Raw genomic sequence first — 21,926 nt, 5'->3', positions numbered from 1 at the left:
AGAAAACACAAATAAATAGAAAGAGATATCATGTTCATGGTTTGGAAGACTTAATATTGTTATGATATCCATACTAAACAAACTGATCTATAGATTCATTGCAATCTCCATCAAAATCTCCATGGCATTTTTTTGCAGAAATAAAAAACCATCCTAAAATTTGGCATGGAATCTCAAAAGATTTCAAAGAGCCAAATAATCTTGAGAAAGAAAAAACAAAGCCAGGGGGCCTCATACTTCCTGATTTTTAAATATATTACAAATGTATTTCAAATACATTACAAAGCTACAGTAACCAAAACAGTATGGTACTGGCATAAAGACAGATATATGGGACAGAATAGAGAGCCTAGAGGTAAATCCTCATGTATAGGGCCGAATGATCTTTGATAAGGGTGTCAAGGATCCAAAATGAGGAAAGGATACTCTCTTCAACGAATGGTGTTAGAAAAACTGGATATCCGCATTCAAAATAAAGAAGATGGACTTTTACCTTACACCATATACAAAAGTTAACTCAAAATAGATTAAAGACATAAAACGCTAGACCTGAAACCACAAAACTCCTAGAAAAAAAAATTGGGGAAATGCTTTATGACATTAGATTTAGAAATGATTCCTTGGATAGGACACCAAAAGCACAGACAACAAAAGCAAAAATAGACAAATGGGACTACATCAAACTGAAAAACTTCTGTGCAGCAAAGGAAACAATCAACAGACTTAAAGGCAACCTATGGAATAGGAGAACATATTTACAAATATATACCTGCTAGAGGGAATAATACCCACAATATATAAAGAACCTCTGGAACTCAACAACAACAACAAAAATAACCCCATTAAAAAATGGACAAAGGACTTGAGTAGATGTTTCTCAAAGAAGATACACAAATGACCTACAAAGATATGAAAAGACATTCAACATCGCTAATCATCAGTTAAATACAAATCAAAACCACAGTGAGGGATCAGCTTATACCCATTATGATGACCATTATAAAATAACAATAGTAAGTAGTGTTGGCAAGGATATGGAGAAATTGGTACCCATGTCTGCTATTTTGCACTCTTGGTGAGAATGTAAATGGTATAGCTCTATGGAAAACAGTACAGTTGTTCCTTAAAAAAAACTACAAATAGACTTACCAAACAAAGGAAATCTTATTATATACTACAATATGGACACAACTTGAGGACATTATGCTACACAAAATAAGCCAGTTTCAAAAAGAAAAACACTTATGATTCCACTTATAAGAGATATTTAAAGGAGTCAAACTCTTAGAACGGTAGTTGCTGGGGGCAGTGAAGAAAGGAGAGCTGTCATTCAATGAGTCTAGAAGTTTTGATTCCACAGGACGAAAAAGTCCTAGAGATCTTTTGCACAACTATGTGGATACAGTTAAAACTATTGTACTTCAAGCAGAGAGAGTCAATTATCATATGGTTTCACTTATTTGTGGAGCATAACAAATAGCATGGAGGACAAGGGGAGATGGAGAGGAGAAGGGAGTTGAGGGCAATTGGAAGGGGAGGTGAACCATGAGAGACTATGGACTCTGAAAAACGATCTGAGAATTTTGAAGGGGTGGGGGGTGGGAGGTTGGGGGCACCAGGTGGTGGGTATTGTAGAGGGCACGGATTGCATGGAGCACTGGGTGTGGTGCAAAAATAATGAATACTGTTATGCTGAAAAAATAAAAAAATTAAAAAAAAAAAAGAAGAAAACTATTGTACTTCATACTTAAAAATAATTAAGAGGATAAATTTTATGTTACGTGCTTTTTACCACAATAAAAATCAGTAAATATATGGTCTTTATTCATCTTCCTACCTCCCACTGCCATCATCTTCATAATAAAAAAAGAGCTATGTTAAACAGCCACCAGCTCAGCCAATAAGGCTCGTTTTTAATGAGGAGAAGAGAGATGAAAAAGAAACAATGATAGGAAATACTCTGTCTCTCCTTTCCCAGCTAACCAAATCTGCAGGCTGCAAATGGAACCCAATAGGGTCAGATCCTTAGATAAAGGAATTTTCCCTGTTCATCATTCCCAGTTCCTTATGGTCTTGATTACTAGAACTATACCTAGGGAAACAATAGTAATAAATATTGATTTATTGAATAATTCTGCATCAGCCACTCTGCTATGCCATTTATACATATAATTATATTTAGTATTCAATATTTTAGAGATATTTAGAGATAGATTAAGTTGCTAGCCAGAAGTCACACAGTAATAAATGGTAGGACAAGGATTTGCATCAGGCCAGCCTGATCCCCAGGCTGGTGCTTTTAACCACAGGGGAAAGAACTCTTTGTTGCCACTACAGGGCCACTATGCGGCTAGATCACCCTGCTTTCTGGGCATGGGTAGAATTCAAAAGGCAGAGCACAAATGTAGATATCCCACAAATGCCCTTCCTTATCCGCCTATTGCATTTCCTGGCATATCCCCTTCTGCAAATAAGAACTACTACTATCACTACTCTTTACTCTACTACTACTTACCGAGAATTAGGTTTTGTTAGATACCGTGCTAGGCTTCTGTAAGAATTATTTTCCTCATTTTACAGATGAGGAAAGCTTTAATTCAGAGAAGCCAATCATTTGCCTCAGATCACATTAGCTTAGAAGGTGAAGACAAATTTAGAGTCCAACACTGTCTGACTCAACACAAAATGTTATTAAAGATTTAGACGCTAGATCAAGACCATATTAGACACATGACACCAACTTGTGCATGGCCCCTAACTCTTTCAAAGTTAAAAAAAATAAAAAGAGTGGATAATGTTCAGTAGAAATAAGACAAGACACTATGATATGACCTGGCAAAACTGAGTGGGTCAGTGCCAAGTTCAAGAGTGTTTGGTCTCAGGGCAATTGGAGAGGTGACTTACATAAGCCAATGTTTAATCCAAATGAAAATGAAAACAGGCAGGAACGTTCAGATGGGTGTCTCCTTTTGCCCCAAGAAGCTCTTCTAGGCAACATAGCATAGTTGTTAAAAGTGCCAAATATATATTTAAAAAATCTATAAATATTAGATATGATTATTTTCTACGTCAAAATAGTGAGTTAAACCAAATGATTCATCTGTAATTAAATAAATCAAATGGGGAAACTGCCAATTATCCACATCCTGTTAGGTGACATAAACAAAGAATAGCATGTTAATATGTTGAAGATTTTTCTTACTCAATTTGATGCTCATGGGGACTTAAGTAGGGTTATGCTCTCTTTCAAGAAATCTGCAGATGTGCCTTGTAGAAGGTGCTGTATCTATGAAGAGTTTTTTTCTTTTTTAATTGAAGAATAATTTCAAAAAAATTCCCAGTCTAGGAAACTCTCATATACGTAACCTGCAACAGCCTTATTTCCCATCTATTTCCCACCTCTCCCCAAAGGATACAGGTAATATTGACAAGCCTTAAAAGGTTTGTCTTCCATTCCATACTGTTTTCACAATGTTCCAATCCTAGAATGATCTTTCCCTGGTTTTATTTGTTGAATGCATTCATATAACTCTTAAATATCCCTCTTTGATAATTCCTTTTCAAATATACTCAAAAAATATATGCAGCTCAGGGCTTCCTTTTTTTTATTATTGTGGAATATTCATATAAGAAGTTCATAAAATATTCATGTATTCACTCTTCCAAATATTCATTCTTCCAAATAATTCTAGAGCAAACACTCCTTTATAACTACCACCCAGAATAAAAAATAACCTATTAGAATATCCCAAAAGGGGTGCCTGGGTGGCTCAGTGGGTTAAGCCGCTGCCTTCGGCTCAGGTCATGATCTCAGGGTCCTGGGATCGAGTGCCGCATCGGGCTTTCTGCTCAGCAGGGAGCCTGCTTCCCTCTCTCTCTCTCTCTGCCTGCCTCTCTACTTGTGATCTCTCTCTGTCAAATAAATGAGTAAAATCTTTAAAAAAAAAAAAAAAGAATATCCCAAAAGACCCATGTGCCCTTCCTTTGTTACAACCCTCTCCCTTAGCAGCAGAAGAAATCACCAGCCCTACTGAGTATTATAATAATCATTTTCTTCCCTTGCTTTATAATTTTCACCTAATGACATATACCTAAGTAGTATGGTAGAGTTTTATAACAGTACATAAATAGAATCATACCATATATACTATTTCACATTTTGCTTCCTTTACTGTGTATCACACTTGTGAGATCTAGCCATGGCGTTGGGTAGAGCTGTGATTTATTTCCCTCAATTGCTATACACTGTTCCATTCTACGAGTGCACTTTAATTTCTTTGTCTACACTGGAATATAGATAAGATTTTTGGGTCAATTTCAGTTTAGAGCTAGTCTCCCATGTCAACTCTTATCCAAGACCTAGAACAATAATGAATGACATTCTGTAAGATTTTTAACCTCTATGCAGTATTCGTAGGAGATATATGTAGGTATGTATACATATACAAATATAGATCCTGCCTTGAATTTCAAACTTATCCTCTATATATTTCAAACTTAATACACAAAGTCAAACTACTTTTCCAAATTGGGCCAATTTCACTCCATAAGCAGTGGACTTCCTCTTAATCTATGTTCTCACAAACACTTGGTATGTTAATTTGTACAAATATTTCAGCCAATCAGTTGAACATATTGTGGTAACATGTAATGGTTTCAGTTTGTATTCCTCTGCTTCCTAATGAGGTTGACATCTTTTCATATGTTTATTGCCCATTTAGATATCCTCTTCTGGGAAAGGCCTTTTGAAGCCTTTTTACTAACCCATTTTATTACAGAGTTCTCTACTTTATTCTTATTAATTTATACAAGAATATTCATTTCTTTATAAATTATGAACACTTTATATAGACATAGAGATACTATATTTTGTATATTCTGAATATATATTTCTTTTTTTAAAAAATTATTTATTAAGAGAGAGAACACACGCACGAGCAGGAGGGGCAGAGGAGAGGGAGAGAGAATCTCAAGCAGACTTCACAGAGCACAGAGCCTGATGAGGGGCACGATCCCAGGACCCTGAGCTGGGACCTGACTGAAACCAAGAGTCAGACGCTTAACCAACTATACCACCAGGCACCCCTGGATATATATTTCATTAAAAAATCTAAATCAGAAAGGCATGTGATATGATAAGTACTGGGTATTATATGCAACTGACAAGTCACTGAACACTATACCTGAAACTATACCCGTGTACTCTATGGTGGCTGGTTGAATTTAAATTAAAAAAGAAATCTGGGGACGCCTGGGTGGCTCAGTTGGTTAAGCGGCTGCCTTCGCCTGAGGTCATGATCCCAGCGTCCTGGGATCGAGTCCCACATCGGGCTCCTTGCTCAGCAGGGAGCCTGCTTGTCTCTCTGCCACCCTGTCTGCCTGTGCTCTCTCTCCTTCTCTCTCTCTGACTAATAAATAAATAAAACCTTTAAAAAAAAAAAAAAAAAGAAATCTGAACCAGTGCTATACAGTATGGTAGCCAATAGGCACATATGGCTATTGAGCACTTGAAATGTGGCTAAGAAAGATAAAGAATGGCTTGGCAAATTTAATCTAATCTAATCTAATTTAATTTTATAACCACACATGGCTACTGGCTACCATACTGAACAGTGCAATCAATCCTGAATATGAGTTTTTTGTCAGCTATATCTTACAAATACATCTACTCACTCTCTGTCTTTTCTTTATCTTTATGGTATAATGATACAAAAATCGTAAATGTAATGGAGTTGAACATATCAAACTTGCTTTTTATTATTAGGAATATTTTGTTTTATAGAAAAAAAAATTTCCTACTCCAAGTTCAGGAGATACTATTCTAGCTGTTATCCATAGTTTTATCTCCTATATTTACATCTCAAATCCATATAGAATTGGTTTTTGTATGCGCTAAGAAGTGAGGAACCTTTTACATTTTTTTATACAGATGCCCAATATATCCAGTATTTATTAATAATTAAAAAGTCTCTCTTTTCTCCACCAATCTGCCATGCTGAGTTTTGGTACTGAGACTATGTAAGACTCATTTTAAAAACATAATCAATGGGGCGCCTGGGTGGCTCGGTGGGTTGGGCCGCTGCCTTTGGCTCGGGTCGTGGTCTCGGGGTCCTGGGATCGGGCCCCGTGTCGGGCTCTCTGCTTGGCGGGGGGCCTGCTTCCTCCTCTCTCTCTGCTTGCCTCTCTGCCTGCTTGTGATCTCTCTCTGTCAAATAAATAAATAAAATCTTTGAGGAAAGAAAAAAAAAAACAATCAAAACACCAAAACAAACAAGAAAAAAAAAAAACAAAAACTAGGGACTGTTATCTCTTTTTACATTCTCTGGAAGAATTTATGTAAAAGTTTTCTTCCTTTAATGGTTGACAAAACTTGCCAATGAAGTCCTCTGAGCCTGGCATTTTCCTTTTAGGAAGATTTCTTTTACTACCAATTAAATGTTTTATTTTTTATTTATTTTTTTAAAGATTTTATTTATTTATTTATTTGAGAGAGAGAGTGAGTGAGAGAGAGCATAGAGGGGAGAAGGTCAGAGACAGAAGCAGACTCCCCGTGGAGCTGGGAGCCCGACGATGCAGGACTCAATTCCGGGACTCTGGGATCATGACCTGAGCCGAAGGCAGTGGCTCAACCAACTGAGCAACCCAGGTGCCCCCGATTAAATGTTTTAAAGATTATCATAATTTTTAGGTTGTCTACTCACTTGTGAATCAGTTTTGGTGAGTTCTATTTTCTAAGAATTTTTCTATTCAACTACATTTTCAAAGCCATCAACATACAGTTTTTCTAACAGTTTATCTTTTTATTTTATGTAGGATTTCTAATGTTACCCTCTTTTTCATTCCACAGAGTGATTATATGTGCCTTTTATCATTCTTTCATGACCAGTCCTGCCAGACATTTTAAGTGCATAAGATTCTTTTTTTCAAAAAAACTTCAGATTTTGTGAATATGTTTATTATCCTTTTTTTTTTTCATTTATACTGTTTTCTTGAGTCCTTCCTTCTGTCCGTGGTCTTCTAGATTATCTTATTTGCCTTTACCTAACTTCATGAGACAAATGTCTATTACCTTTCAGCCTTTTTTGAAAAATATAAGCGATAAAGACCACAAATCTTTCTCTAAAGGCTGCTTCATCTGCATCTGCATGTGCTAATTTGTTATTGTTCAAATCAAAATGGTTCCTGAACTTCTATGATGATTTCTCCCTTAACACATAAGTGATTTACCCCAAATATATCAGATTTTCTGGTTATCCTTTTGCTACTGATTTCTGGCTTAATTATTACACAGTGATCAGAAAGAATAAGATCTTCTGACCTTGATTTCACTCCATTGAAATTCAATGAGATGGGACTTAAATTCTAGTAAATGATCAATTTCTTAAATGTTTCATATACTTGAAAAGGTTTGTATTCTGCCCCGTCTTACGGCAGTGTTCTGTATATATCCGTTAGGTCAAGTTTATTGATCATATTCCTCAAATCTTGTATATCTATATTAATTACTGTTAGCTTGTTTTATCTGTGACTGATTTTGTTAAATTTCCTATCATAATTGTGAATGTTTTTATTTTTCCTTCAGCAACTTAATTGTTATTTATATCATGTATTTTGAGGTCATGTTACTAGGTTCAGATAATCTAAAAGTTTTAGAGCTTCCCAGTACACTAAAATTTTCACCACTGAAGTGAGCCATCTGTCTATTAACATATGATATTAATACAGCCAAATCAGCATTCTTTTGGTTAATACTGCATGGCTCATATTTTTCCAACATTTTATACTCAGTTTTTCAGTGTCCTTACGTTTTAGATATGTCACTTGTAACATATCATTAACAGTGTATCATTAGATTTTTTTTAAACCCAGTCTGAGAATTACTTAAGTAGAGCATTTTTAGTTTCTGCAATTAATGGACTTAAATTGATTATCTTGTGTTTTCTATTTATACTGCCTGTCATGTGTTTCTTTTCATTCTCTCTTTCTTTTCCTTCTTTTGGATGACTGGATATTTTTGTCACTTCTATTTCCCATCTACTAATTGTAAGTTATACTCGGTTTCTACATTATAGTTGAAACTAAAACATATCTATTTAATTTACCAAATTTTAAAGTTAAAAATTTTGCCCTTCTCTCAGAAAATAGAAAAACTGTCTTAAGAGAGTTTAGTCCCATTAACTTCCACACTTAATTTATACATTTTTGTTGTGTACTTTCCCCGTTTTTAATTCTATTGGTATTATTCATTCTTATTTTTGTTTTAAATGGTTAATACTCAATTAGATTCAATATTTGTTCTTCATTGTGCATCTCAGACCTTTCATCTTAAGCTCATGTTCTTTCTGCTTAAAATGTAACCTTCAGAATGTCCTTCAGTACTGATGGCTAAAATTCAAGTTTTTATTTTCTTTCATTTTTTGAACTTTTACCTCATTCTTAAAAAGATATTTTTACTGTTATGAAATTCTAAAGTACTAGTTATTTTCTTTCGGCAAATAAAGTTCTTCTGGATTCTGGATTCTGCTATTGCTCTTGATCATTTCTTTATACTAATCTTCATTTTTATGACTTCTTTTAAAATATTCTTTATGTAGTTGATTTTTTGCTGTAATATTATGACATATTTTAAGGCAGAAATCATCTGAAAATCAAAAGTAAAAATACATTTATTTGTGTTTCTTAGTATTCATTATAACTCTTGAATCTGTACATTTGATCTTTTCTTCTTCTAAATCTAATTCATAATGTAGGTTAATATAAATATAGATAAATACAGCTATGTTGTCATGTTTTCAGGTATATACAAATTTAAAACTGTTACATAACTCTAGTAAACTAAAAATTTTACCCTTGGGGCGCCTGGGTGGCTCAGTGGGTTAAAGCCTCTGCCTTCGACTCAGGTCATGATCCCAGGGTTCTGGCATAGAGCCCCATGTAGGGCTCTCTGCTCAGCAGGGAGCCTGCTTCCCTTCCTCTCTCTCTGCCTATCTCTCTGCCTACTTGTGATCTCTGTCAAATAAATAAATAAAATCTTTGAAAAAAAAAATAAAAAATAAAAATAAAAATTTTACCCTTATGATGTGATCATGGGATCTGCGTGTGTGATCTATGATCTATGGCATTATTTCTTCAAATATAACTGCTTCTACCCTATTTTCTCTCAGTACTCCTAGAACTCTGATCATATGCAGAGAAGCTCTCTGCCTTCACTTCTCACTCTACTCTCCATGCATTTTAACCTCTCTTCTACATTTTCTTTTGTCAAGGAGGACACTGGGAACAGTCCCTCCCTGCTGCCTTCTAGATGATTCTTCTGATTTATCTTCTAGTCCTTCTCTCTTCAGTTGTATATAAATCTGTTGTGAAATCAATCATATGGTTCTTACTTCCAATTATTTTTTGCTCCTAGAAGTTCTAGTTGGTGCTTTATCCACCCCAAGTAAAAAAGGTCTCTACTTTTAAAAAGTGAGTAGTTGAGGGGCGCCTGGGTGGCACAGTCACTTAAGCGTCTGCCCTCAGCTCAGGTTGTGATCCCAGGGTCCTGGGATGGAGCCTGCACTGGGCTCCCTGCTCAGTAGGGAGCCTGCTTCTCTGTCTGCCTCTGCTGCATGCCCTGCTTGTGCTCTTGCTCGCTCTGTCAAATAAATAAAATCCTTAAAACAAAAAAAAGTGGTTGAGCTCACAAGTCAATCACACAGTGCTTTTCTGCAAGATAAACATGATGCTTCAGACAGCTTTATGCATATGACCCACTGCATCACAGAAAATAGTTTAAAAACACACATACTCAAGGGTAGAGAGCTAACATCAATAACATTTTCATACTTCATTAAGGAAACGGAGTATGACTACAGTATTTTTTTACTGTGAGTACAAAGTAGTGACTAATGGAAAATTGCTAGTATGGCTGGTACCACTGTCTTGAATCAACTTGAGTTGATTCAGACTGAGGCACCAGCACTTTCCCCACTACTACTTTCGCATCCTCTGTGCAAGTATCAACACGGTGAAAAAGGCAAACAAAATCTTTGTATTATTATGACAGTCTCCCAAACCCATGAGAGAGTCTTGGGGGATCCCCAGGAAGATCAAAGACTACACTGTGAAAACTGCTGCCCTAAGGTAATGCTTCCATTTAAAAAAAAAAAAATACACATTGCAACAGAACATCTATGTACTTATGTAGCATACACACAAACTGTGTATGAGTCTGTACTGATATTCCAGATCTATCATTTGCTAGCTCTGTGACCTTCAGTGAATTACTAAAGCTCTGTGAGCCTCAGTTTCCTTGACTATAAAATAAGAATAATGGAGTATGTGGGTGGCTCAGTCAACTGAGCATCCAACTGTTGGTTTCGGCTCAGGTCATGATCTCAGGGTCATGCGATCAAGCCCCACATGGGGTTCCACTCTCGGCATGGAGTCTGCTTGAGATTCTCTCTCTCCCTTTCCCTCTGCCCCTCCCCCCATTCACCCACATGCAAGCACGTGCTCTCTCTCTCTCTCAAATAAATAAATAAATCTTTTAAAATTTTTTAAAAAGAAAATAAAACAAGAACAAGAGTGCCTGTTTCATAGACATTAAAAGAGATTAATTTATGTAGAGCATGTAGCACAAAGCCTTACAAATATTAACAGCTCAATAAAAACTGTTACCATTAACAATTACTTTGAGTTTTTTAAACTAATGAAACTATGAAGGTACGTCTTCAGAATAAAATGCTACAATAGCCTCTCGACAATTTTCTAAATTAAGAACTAAGACTACTTGGCCCAGTTTACAATCTTAAGTAGCTTGTTATTATGCAATTTTCATTCCTGATTATACTTTCATTCATATTTTGATAGCACAGTTTTCAATACTGTACCTATTTAATTTAAGTATATTGCCTGACTTCTGAACAGGTTAGGCTCTTAGCTCCCAGCTGAGCTAACATTAAAGTGATGACATTGTCTAATGTCACTTATGCTTTCTGAACCAATCATATTGGACGACTACCCATGACAGTCCAGAAATCACTGATATTGATAAGTAATATGCAATGTATCCCTGGGATGACAGTGTACTTTCAGAAACACAGGTCTAGGCAAAGCCTGAATAACAGAACAATCCAAAGATCTAGATTCAGGAGGAAAATTCACTGGTGAGGCAGCCACTGGATCTGATGTTGGGTTCACAAGGACTGACCTGTGAGCTGGCATGCAGCAGTAATACCTGAGTGTGTCATTCTTCAGTCCCCTCAAAGATGAGCTGAGGTCTACCCTGTTCAAAATATTTGCCCCTGCTGCTTCTGAACTTGGTATCTCTGCAACACAAATCGGCAAGTGCTCATCCCACCCCCCAACAGCTGAATTTCTTCTGCCGTGCTTCCAGCTCTTCTTCACATTCCATAAACACTTCTGCCATTTTTGAGTAATTTTTTCCCTGAAAAGGGTCATGGCCCATCAATTTGCAGAGCTGGTACGTGTCACCTAAGTACATGTGACTCCAGGCAAGGCACTGAGTTATACTTTAGTTTTTCTTCCTCTTCTCCCCTTAATCTGTCTTGTATTGGTTTAATTTGCAGGTACCAGGCACTGGACCTGGAGCAGAGCTGATCCCTGAAGAGAAGAAGGTGGAGGAGAAAGATGTGCATGAAAACCCACTGAAAATTCGGCAACACCAGTGACTCCCACTATGGCGTAAGCCACTGAGTGGTAGGTAAGGCAGGGTTCCTGTGGATCCAGCTCTGCCTCCTACAGAGGCTGAGTGTCAGCCTCCTTGGCTCAGGGGCAATGTGGGAGGCATGCATCACTCATGCCCTGGATGGCTGCAACTTGACTCCCGCCATTGGTGGGGGGACACCCACCTGCTCCCCTCCAGTCCCCCAGCAGCAATCCCTAAATCCCTAGTTGGTTTTTTTGTTTCTTGTTTGTTTATAAATATTTTAGAATATATTCTATACTTTTCTAGTTCCTAGATATATTTTTAAGCTTGCCTTTTACTTCTTTAAATACCATAAGAATATTATTTATAATATAGGTCTGATATTTCCAAAGTCTGGAGGGTTTGCTGATCTGTCTCTGCACTCTGGTGTTTCTTCTGGTTCTTGTTGGTTTTGTTGTGTGCTAGTTACCTCTGAGGGTACTGCTCACTGCCCTTGAAAATGGATGGGGGAGGTAGGTCCCAGGAGTCTAGGACGAAGGTATCCTCCTCCAAAGAAGTTTGCATTTGCTTCTGCCAGGTCCTAAGACTACCAGGAACCCAGAACCACCTCAAACTAAGTTCCCTGCCAGATTGGTTCTGGACCATCCATTTATGCAAATATGGGTTGTAAGTACTCTGATGCCTGCTGCCTTAACCACTTCTCAGAGACAGGTTTTCTTTCGCTTCCCCACCTTCTCTTCTGCTCAGTCTGGAGACAGCTCTCTGTGTGCACTTGCTTGGGGATGTGATGTGGGCATTCATAGCTTAGAGATTCCAGCATAATAGGGGAGGTCTTCCCTAGGTTTCTCATCTGGACTGCGTTCCAAGTTTTGTTTTCTGCCCTCTCTTACCAGGCCATCAAAACCGCTGCTCAGTTTTTGGGATCAGCAAATTCCAGGGGGCAAACAGAGCTCCCCCAGTGCTTTTCCTGGCCTTGGGATTTCGGCCTCCCAATTTCTTACTCTCTTTTAGCAATTCGATGCTTTTAAGAGATCCTTTAAAACCAGTATTTTAATTTATTTTTAGCCAGAGGGTCAGGCTGATTAGCCAGATTGCCACATTCCTGGAGAAGAAATGGTATCTTTTTATCCTCTATACATTCTAGCTTGTGCCTGGCCTCCTAACTCCAACAAACCCACAGGCACTCCAGGCCTTACCTCTTGTCTTTCCCTATCAAAATTTAAAGTGCAAGCTGACTGAAGGGCAATGCTTTATCCCCTTCCATCTACTCCCACTTTATTATACAGCTTTGCTACATTGAGTCAATCTCAAGAACAACATTTTGAGTTTCAGGAGCAACAGGCTGTAGAGAGACAATCACCCATTTGATGATAGAGAGATGAGTGGTTATATTCTGGAAAATGTGCCGTCTTTTTACATGGTCTGTTGTAGGTGGTGTATGTGTGCTTGTGAGTGTGTGTGCTTGTGACTGCACATGTGCACGCCGACACAAGAGACAGAGAAAAGGAAATGTGTGTATTTAGAATTTATTCTAGCAGAAGCAATTCCAGTTTGTCATCTATAGGGCTTTATGACTTATGTGAATGGGCACAATGACAATGACTTCCTTGTCTAGATAATCACAATAAACTATTCTAAAAATGTCATTGTCACAATGTGTATACAACCCAAAAGCCCGTCCCATGGTGAACAGGATTAATTTGTATCATAATAATTTCTAATTTTAAATAATTCACATTTTCTATGTATAATTTAGACACTGTGTGCATGACTCTCACTGAGAATAATGTTTGCAATAGATCTATCTCTGCAAAGATACAGCATATCCTATTACTTGGCCATTAGTTATATATGCAAATTACTTAATATCTTTAATTCAGAGGCTTCATTTGTAAATCAAAGGACATGGACATGAAGTTGCATAAGACTCCTTCAAGCCTCACATTTCTTCCAAAGATTTAGTTGTAATATGGAAAGCCATTTAGAAATAAACTTTTTGCATTAACGAGTTATGTGCAACAATAGGACAGAATCTCACCCATAAGATATGAAAGAAAATAATGATGTATTGTATGGTGAATAATATAATTTTAAAAAAAAGATATGAAGCCTAAGCCACCAGACACAAAAGTACGTACTCCTGGACTGTGTTCATACCAAGTTCAAGAACAAGGAAAACTTATCTAAGGTTGACAGAAGTCTAAGTAGACTTGGAAAGGGCAGGAGGGAACTCTCTGGCTTATTGGAAATGATTTCTATCTTCATCTGTGGGGCAGCTGCACAGATAAATACATATGTAAAAACTCACCCAACTGTACACTTGATACAATTCATTTTACTGTGTGTATGTTATCCCTCGATTTTTTAAGGGCATATGCAAGAAGTCAAGAAATTTAAAATGATATTTTATCATCTCATCTCGATGTTTTTTAAATTCAGGATAAAGTAATTCATCCTTTTTTTTAAAGTAAATGTCATTTTACTTACTACTGCCCATGAATGCCTTACTTGGACATGTGTACAATATATTTAAAATCTTAAAATTTCATTTATTTTAAAAAAATATATATATTTTAAAGATTTTATTTATTTATTTGTCAGGGAAAGAGAGAGAAAGAACACAAAAAGGGGGAGCGACAGGCAGAGGGAGAAGCAGGCTCTCCATTGAGGAAGGAGCCCGATGTGGGACTAGATCTCAGGACTTTGGGATCACGACTTGAGCCCAAGGCACATACTTAATTGGCTGAGCCACCCAGCCATCCCTCAAAAGAGAAAATCTTAATCCAACTTTCACCAAATTCAAAATGGCATCCTCGACCATTGTACCCTATTCTCCAGTTCTTTTGAATTCACGACACTGTATATTTTACTCTTCCTAAAGTTCACAGGAATATCTATGCCATTTAAATTACTCTGGAAGGTAGGTAGTTCTCTATCAATTTCCCTCAGCCGAGGAAAACATAAGAACACCACATAAATATGCAGAAGAATTCCAAATTTGAAAGAAAAAAAAAAGTGATGATGCTCAGTTGTAGGAAATGCTGAGAACCATTGTTAGGCCCCTGTACTATTGTGAGAGGGCCCAGCACTATCCAGGACTCACTGTGAATTATGATAAAGAGCACTTAACTGACATCATGTCAGCAGATAACATAGCAATTCATAAGATGGATGCTAATATTATCCCCATTCTATGGATAAGGAAACTAAAGATTAGAAGGGTTTAAAAATTAACCCAATTTTATATGGCTAGTTACAGGCAGATGGTGGATTTAAACTCAAAAAGCTTGATTCCACCCCCAAAAATTCTTAAATATCACACTCTAAAGTCCTCCCCTATGATGAACTTAACATCTCCCTTTGCCTTGCACCGAGTTCTGCTCCCTGGGAAGACACAGGGCAAGTTTAATCCCCTGCCAGTTGACAACATTTCACATACTTGAAGAAAACTCACGCCCTGCCCTGTCCTTCTCTCCTACAAGTTAAAAACACCTCTTATTTCTACTGTTTTTTATATGACTTATTTCAAGTCATGTCCCCTTTGCTTGAGACGTCTCACAAAATGGACCCCCAGTGCAGTCACTGATTGCCTGGGACTGCAGAAAGGCCCTTCAAACTGGTCTGAGAAGAGCACAACACAAAGCACACTGCTGGACTGCTTCAAGAAAAGGACCACCTTAATGGACTCTAGAATGCTCCGTAAATGGAGGAAGTGATCAGGAGAAGGAGCCCAGGATTATGTGCACATGCTGTGCAGAGCAGAAACGGGGAGTGGTTCATACTCTGTAACGTGGGCAGGTTCAAGGAAAGCAGCCTAAGAATACTTCCTTCTCTCCTTCTACCTTCCTTAAGCTAGGTCAAATTCATTGATCCTTCGGCGGCTCAAAGCACCAGTTTTGGAGCTCCGGAGTCCACCGCACAGGCAAGCCATGTTACACACATTGTCATGCACGTTGACTTACTATTCTTTCTATGTGTAGAAGTCTCCATAAAAACCCAAGGCCGGCTGTGAAACAGCCCAAGTAGATAAAGGAGAGCACCACCCACTCATGAGAGCTCCTCTTTAATAAGGACTACCTGGGTTCACACAAGGAACTCAAGTCTAAGGTTCCTATTGTAAGAGTTAGTGATAATAGTACCCTCAGGATGGGGCCATTGGGTATGTGCTGCATCTCCTGGGATCTGGAGCCCAAATGTAGGAGGAGGGCCAGAAATAGTGACTTTTGTTCTTAAATCCACCAAAACTTTCTGACCAGGCTTATGGAAGTCTCGGGGAAAAATATGAACAGGACGTATCATAACGGACAGGGGCACAGAGCGGTCTGGCGCCCAGCACTGATGCACTGTGAAAATACAAGGTATGCGGAGGCCTGGTGGCTGATGGCCTCCTGGTCATTAAGTTGCGACAAAGTCTAGAAAAGACTCAGGAAGAAAGAGAAAAGGCAGAGAGGGTCTTAAAGTAGTAACATCCCAGAGTAATAAAGATAACCGTGACAAGGAAGTGAACACGAGAGAAAAAAACGAGTGTTGAAAACAAGAGCAATAACGGTAGCTCTTCTGATTTATACAAAGATCAGAGAAGAGAATAGGGACCTGAATTAGGGATCAACCATCTTAGTAACAAAACAAAACAAAACAAAAAACAAAACTCTGTTTTTAAAGACAGGTTGACTGATCGTCCGAGATTACTGAACAACAAAGAAATAACCCCTTCTGTATTTTAGGAAACAATCACCCAATTAAGCCAATGAAAAATACTTACCTAAGAAAACCAAGAGCAGAAGCTGTTCAGATTATGTTTCAGGAATGGGTTTCAAGAGGTTCCACAGTTCAAATAATTGAGGTTTTTCTTATAAAACTAAACTTAGCCAAACTGCTTCCAAACCTACTTATTCCTTCACTGACAAATACAATAACGCTCCTGGGGCTCAGATCTTATTATTATTAAAGACTTACTAAGTATCCTGGTGTGCTAAATGCCACACATAATGGACGGATAAATACACTGTGTGCCCTCCCTTGAGGAGCTTAGAGTCTCACAACACTGACAGGACACGCAAATAAACACTCCCAAATTTCTTCCAGAGAGCATGTTTAAGAGCCAATGCCTTCATCATGCTTTGTTTGATGTTAGGTGCAAGGATGAAAAATGAACTGAACTTGTTTGATGATAGATGCGAACATTCCAGCGACAGGCAGGCCTCCTCTCTCACGTCTCTCCAGCCCCAGGGAAGGTGCAGCCCCTCCCGCAGCTAATCCCTTTACCCCACTCCTCCCTCCACCTCATTTCCTGCCACCACTCTGGCCCAGGGTCACCGGGAGCCTCTCCTCCACGAGCTCTGCGCCAGATCACCCCACTCTGAGCCACCTAGCACACCACTTCCCAATGAATTTTTTTTAATAAAATGTAAATTTCACTGTGTCACTCCTCTGTTTAAAGATTCTTCAGTGGATTCCCACAACTCTCAGGATAGAGTTCAAAGTAATCCCTTACCGTGACATAAAATGATCTTTGCAGTTTGCATTTCCATAAATTTTCATTCTCCTCTAATGGCATGACTCCTCAGTAAACCATCTGCTCCAAACCTACTGCCCTTTACTTGAAGATTTCCAAATCTGTCCTGTATTCTCGCATTTCCATGCCTTAACTTCTGCTGAAGGGGGCCTGGGTCAGCCTGTCCTTCCCTCCGTAGCTAGCAAACCCAAGCATCACCTTCACTTAGAAGGCATTTCCAACCCCTCTCCCCCTGCATGTCCGTGGGCTGGGCCTCCTTCTTCCGGGCCCTGATCTGCCATCACATGAGACCGTACAGTACCTCTACTGCGACACTAGGCTGAGTCTTATCTGTCTCCTCAAGGAGACCAGGAATTCTTCTAGAAAACAACTGGACCCCATATATTTTTATATCTCTAGCAGTTGGCACAGAATTTATAAGGAAAAAAAATGTGAGAGATAATGAGCCTAAAGCAGAATAATATGATATTTTCAAATAAAGGAATGAATGAGTGATCACAGAGTTGGTTCAGCCTCTAGGGATAGGATTGGACTCCCAACCTCAACACCAATATTGGTAGAAGCTGGAGGTGCGCGTTGAGGAGGGGAGAAGCCCCAGAAGTGAGCTGAAAGGGAGCCATCCCAGGTATCCGGGAAAGTGAATTAGTCTCAGAAATCTGCTCTGACCTCATAGCCTGGGAACCAGGAACCAACTCACAACCTTTGTATGGTTTGTGTCAATATTTATTACACTTTACACAATTCTTCTTGGCTACGTGCTCACCTCAGGCAATAAATCAAAAGCCTATCTTCCAGCTTTCTGGAAGGTCCCTTCCCTTCCATGGCTGGGAGGGAGGATGATCTCCTCTCTCTCCCTTTGTCCTGACTCCTAATCTAGGCCTGAGGGCTTCCTCCCTGTCCCAGGGCACACACAGGCACCCCCCACAATGACGGGATGAGGGCAAAGATTTGGCACAGGCCACTGGAGGTTCAGAGGCGGGGTCTCTGCCTTGCCAGAAGTGGAGGAGCTGTGAAAGTCCGTCCAGAAGAACACATTCTAGTCCCTGTTCCTTTGGGCTCTTTCATTCTCCTCCTTCTTGGGTTTTTTTCCACCTCCTCACAAAGAAAGCTCTTAGCTGGGAAAAGGCAGGCTTGACTGCCCATGCCATCAGGACTGCGAAGCTCTGCCACATCGTGCAGGGCTGCAGACAGAGAGGAAATAGGTGCCTGACAGGCAGGGCCAGGGTGGGGCGCAGGCAATGGGGGGTGGGAACAAGGGGCAGGGACTCACCAGGCCCCATGTGACCCACTGCCCACCTCTCCCTATGGGGACTGCACCTGACACAGGGAGGGGACTGGCCGCAGTTGGCTGCTCGGCGAAAGGGGTGGTCATTAAGATGGAGCTGATGTCGCAGCCCTTCCATCACTGGCTGACATCCACGCAGTGTGCAGTTCAGCAACCGGACGCAGTGCATAATAACCACCTGGGGTCTCTTGGCACTCACAGAGAAACAGGAGAAAGAAAAGCAAGAGAGAAGGGAGACCATCGGGTTAGAGAAGGAAGGAGAGGAGGGAGACATTGAGTAAGAGGTAAGAGCGAATGACTTTTCATAGGTTTAGAGATTAAAGGAAACGAGATGTGAATGACACTGTGAGGAATTCATACTCCTGAGGAAGGGATGTATTTAATATGATTGGCAGGAAGCCACCTATGAAGTGTCAGAGAGCGTTATCAGGTCTGCAAGAACAAGCTCACATGAGCCTCCCACCCCGTGCTTTGTGCTTGAGGGTACAGGGTCAGGATGTGTGTGATCTTGGACAGTACACCCTCTCTCTCCAAGCCTCAGTTTCTTCATCCACAAAATCGGGATCATGAGAGCATCGACCTCACAGCGGGGTAGTTCTACAGATTAAATGAGTTACTTCTGCAAAAACCCTTCAGAACCGTATCTGCACACACTGAAGAGTACTAGTACCTAACAAATATTAAGTTTCCATCTTTGACTCTTGATTCAGCAGACCCTCGTTCCATTCTTCAGGCTTCCCATGGAAGAAAAATCCACGAAAGCGGTAACCTTTGACAACAGACCCTGAGCACGAGGCTGAACACTAACCAGGCTCCAAGGGTTACGACTGGATGGAGCAAACAGTTTGATTTCTTCAAATTAATGTCTCCCCTTTTCACTAATGGTCCTTTGCCCATCTGCTCCATCCACCCCTAAAGCCAGAAAAGCACTGAACTTGACTTAGAAGCAGTGGGTTCCAACTCAGACCCCACTATCCTGTGGCCTTTGACACCTGACTGGATCCTCTGGGTCTCGGTTTCCTCATCTGTAAAAAGTAGACAGGTAGCCAGCACACAGGGACTGAAGTAACGTAACAGAAGTGAAAGCAACCAGCGTAACTTCTGGCATGCGTCAGCCACGCGGTAACTTAGACGTTGGTCTGAGTCTCAACCACTCCACCTCCTCACTCTCCACTAGCTGTGTTTCAGACCTGCTAGCTGCACCCAAAGGCATCATCCAACCCCTGGCCACAGGTGAAAGAACACTATTCACTGACCTCCCTCTCTATTTTAAGTTGCACCTCCCCGGACTGCTCCTGGCCATTCTGGAAAAGTCAGGCATCTTGCAGATATAACCATTACAGGCTTCCAGCTCCTTGGAGCAGCGCTACCCAGTAGCACTTTCTGCAGTGACAATTTATATCTGCAGTGTCCAACACAGCAGCCACCTGTGGTCAATGAGCCCTTGAGATGCAGCTCAGTGACAGAGAAACTGAATTTTTATTTCATTTCATTTTAATGAATTTAAATGCAAGTAGCCACATAGGACCAGCAACTACTATATTCTGCACTGGACAACAGAGCCTTAGAGCCACTGCCATTGTCGCTAAAGTGCTAACTCCAGCCACTCTTCCAGGGAACAAGACATCTGAACCTTCCAACCACCTGGCTGGTGTCTCTATTTGGCCACTGCTACCTCCATCAAGGGCAGTTTGGTAGAACAGGAGAATGAGGTCACTCCAGGGCTATTTCAAGCACCCCTCCATCACAAGGCAACTAGAAGGCTTGTTTTTAGAATGCAGGTTAAAACCAACATCCCCCCCCCCATTCGCTGCCTTTGGGGGAAATGTATGTAAGTTGCAAGTCTCCTTTTAACAGTCCCTAAGAGTTTCCCCTGCCACCAGGGGATTACTCTGTGGGGTGTCTCACCAAAGGGCAGAGCTTTCAGGCCGGCAAGGATAAACTTATGCACAGACTGAAGATGAGAGGCAAAACTCTGGGGACCTTTTTGAAAATGAGATCCCTGGCATTTCCATCCACGGAGTCAAAATTCCACAAGAATTACTTCACAGTATTTTTTTACATTAATCTTGCCAAGATCAGATTCCAAGAAGCAATAAAGAATATTAAGTTAGCTTTCACTTTCAATCGGAAAGTTTGTTAGGTTTGAAATCATCCACAAATTATCATCTTTGCCAAACTGAGACTGGCCCTAAGGGACTGAGAGAGAAGACATCCTCTTGTTTGGAATGCATGAGGCTTGCACTATTTCGTGACCTTCATTCCAAGGTGCTAAATGTGTTGTGTGGGTTGTTCTCAGCTACTTGCCCTAGACAAAAAAATAATAAAATAAAATAAAACAAAACCAAAGAATAACCCTGGGCTGAGTCAGAGGAGTGGGCACAGGAGGAAAAGCCCATCTGCTCACTTGATAAATATCTATCTAGCCTTTACTACATGCCAGAAGGTCACAAATGACAATGAGCTCCAAGCTCAGTCACAGACAAATCTACAAGTATTTACAACACACAAGGTACATTGTCCACACAGGCTGTTTGGGAACACAGAGAATAGGGCAGCACGTGCCACAGGAAAGTCAAGGCAGGCTTTACCAAGAGGTAGCTTTTGAGCTGGGACTGAAGAATGGATAGAAATATGCCAGGTAAGGTTGGGAATGGGGCAGCTACGTTTAAGGAAGTGGATGTGAGAGATAATCAAAAACACCAAGGGTGAAATGAGCCTTCTAAACCGGGGGCAAGCCCCAAAACTGGCCCCATTTCATTTTGGAGACCCTTAGTCTTCCCAGTCTTTCCCAGCCCCCTTGGCCTTCTTCCAAATCCATGCAGCCAGTCCAAGAACATCATGTTCCTTTGGGTCACATCACATTATAAAAAGGCTCCTGCCTATTTGGGGCCTGCAAACAAAATCCCATGATCCTACTAATTGTAGGGGCAAAGGGCAGATGACCCCAAAATGTGCTGTTTTGCCATGCAGATTATTTTGAGCTAAAATCAAAGCCCAAAAGGCTCAGGAAGAATTCCACCTAACTGCTTAAAAGGAATTTAGATAAGAGAATCTGCTCAGGAAGAGGGGTCTCACCATAAGTAACTACAACATAGTATGAACTAGGGGTGATAGACAGGAAGGAATTTAACAAAGTCAGTTTGTTAAAATTCCTTTGTACATCCCATTCTTTCTGAGGCCCCGCAAACATTTGTTTATCAGACAGTCACTCTTTTTCATCTTCTTGTGAATTGCTTCCCTTCCCTTCAAAGTCCCAAACGCCTACCCTCTTCTCCTTATTTCAGCATGACAAACCTATCTCATTTTGACTGTCTTTGAAGTCTCACGTCTGTGTGAATTCCCCATATGTACAATATTAAATTTGATTTTCTCCTATTGATCTCATTGTCTCATGTCAATTTAATTCTTAGACCAGCTAGAAGAATCTTGAAGGGTAGAGAAAAATGTCTCCTCCCCAACATAATCAAGGCTCC

General features: G+C 39.9%; 1 protein-coding gene across 2 annotated transcripts in view; it reads right to left on the bottom strand.

Moving 5' to 3' along the window:
- The window catches only part of GRIN2B (glutamate ionotropic receptor NMDA type subunit 2B), a 401,782-nt gene that overhangs the window by 312,604 nt on the left and 67,252 nt on the right, over positions 1–21,926 (bottom strand). Inside the window, exon 1 of one of the 2 annotated variants that reach the window (XM_047743466.1) lies at positions 19,707–19,783. The exons of the other annotated variant lie outside the window; for it this stretch is intronic. The gene's annotated coding sequence lies outside the window, so the exon portion shown is untranslated. Of the gene's footprint in view, positions 1–19,706; positions 19,784–21,926 lie in introns of those variants that run through there. 2 annotated transcript variants of the gene reach the window in all.

Source organism: Lutra lutra, chromosome 8 (genome assembly GCF_902655055.1).
Source record: "Lutra lutra chromosome 8, mLutLut1.2, whole genome shotgun sequence".
Lineage (NCBI taxonomy): Eukaryota > Metazoa > Chordata > Mammalia > Carnivora > Mustelidae > Lutra > Lutra lutra.
This window is presented reverse-complemented; position numbering and strand designations above follow the sequence as displayed.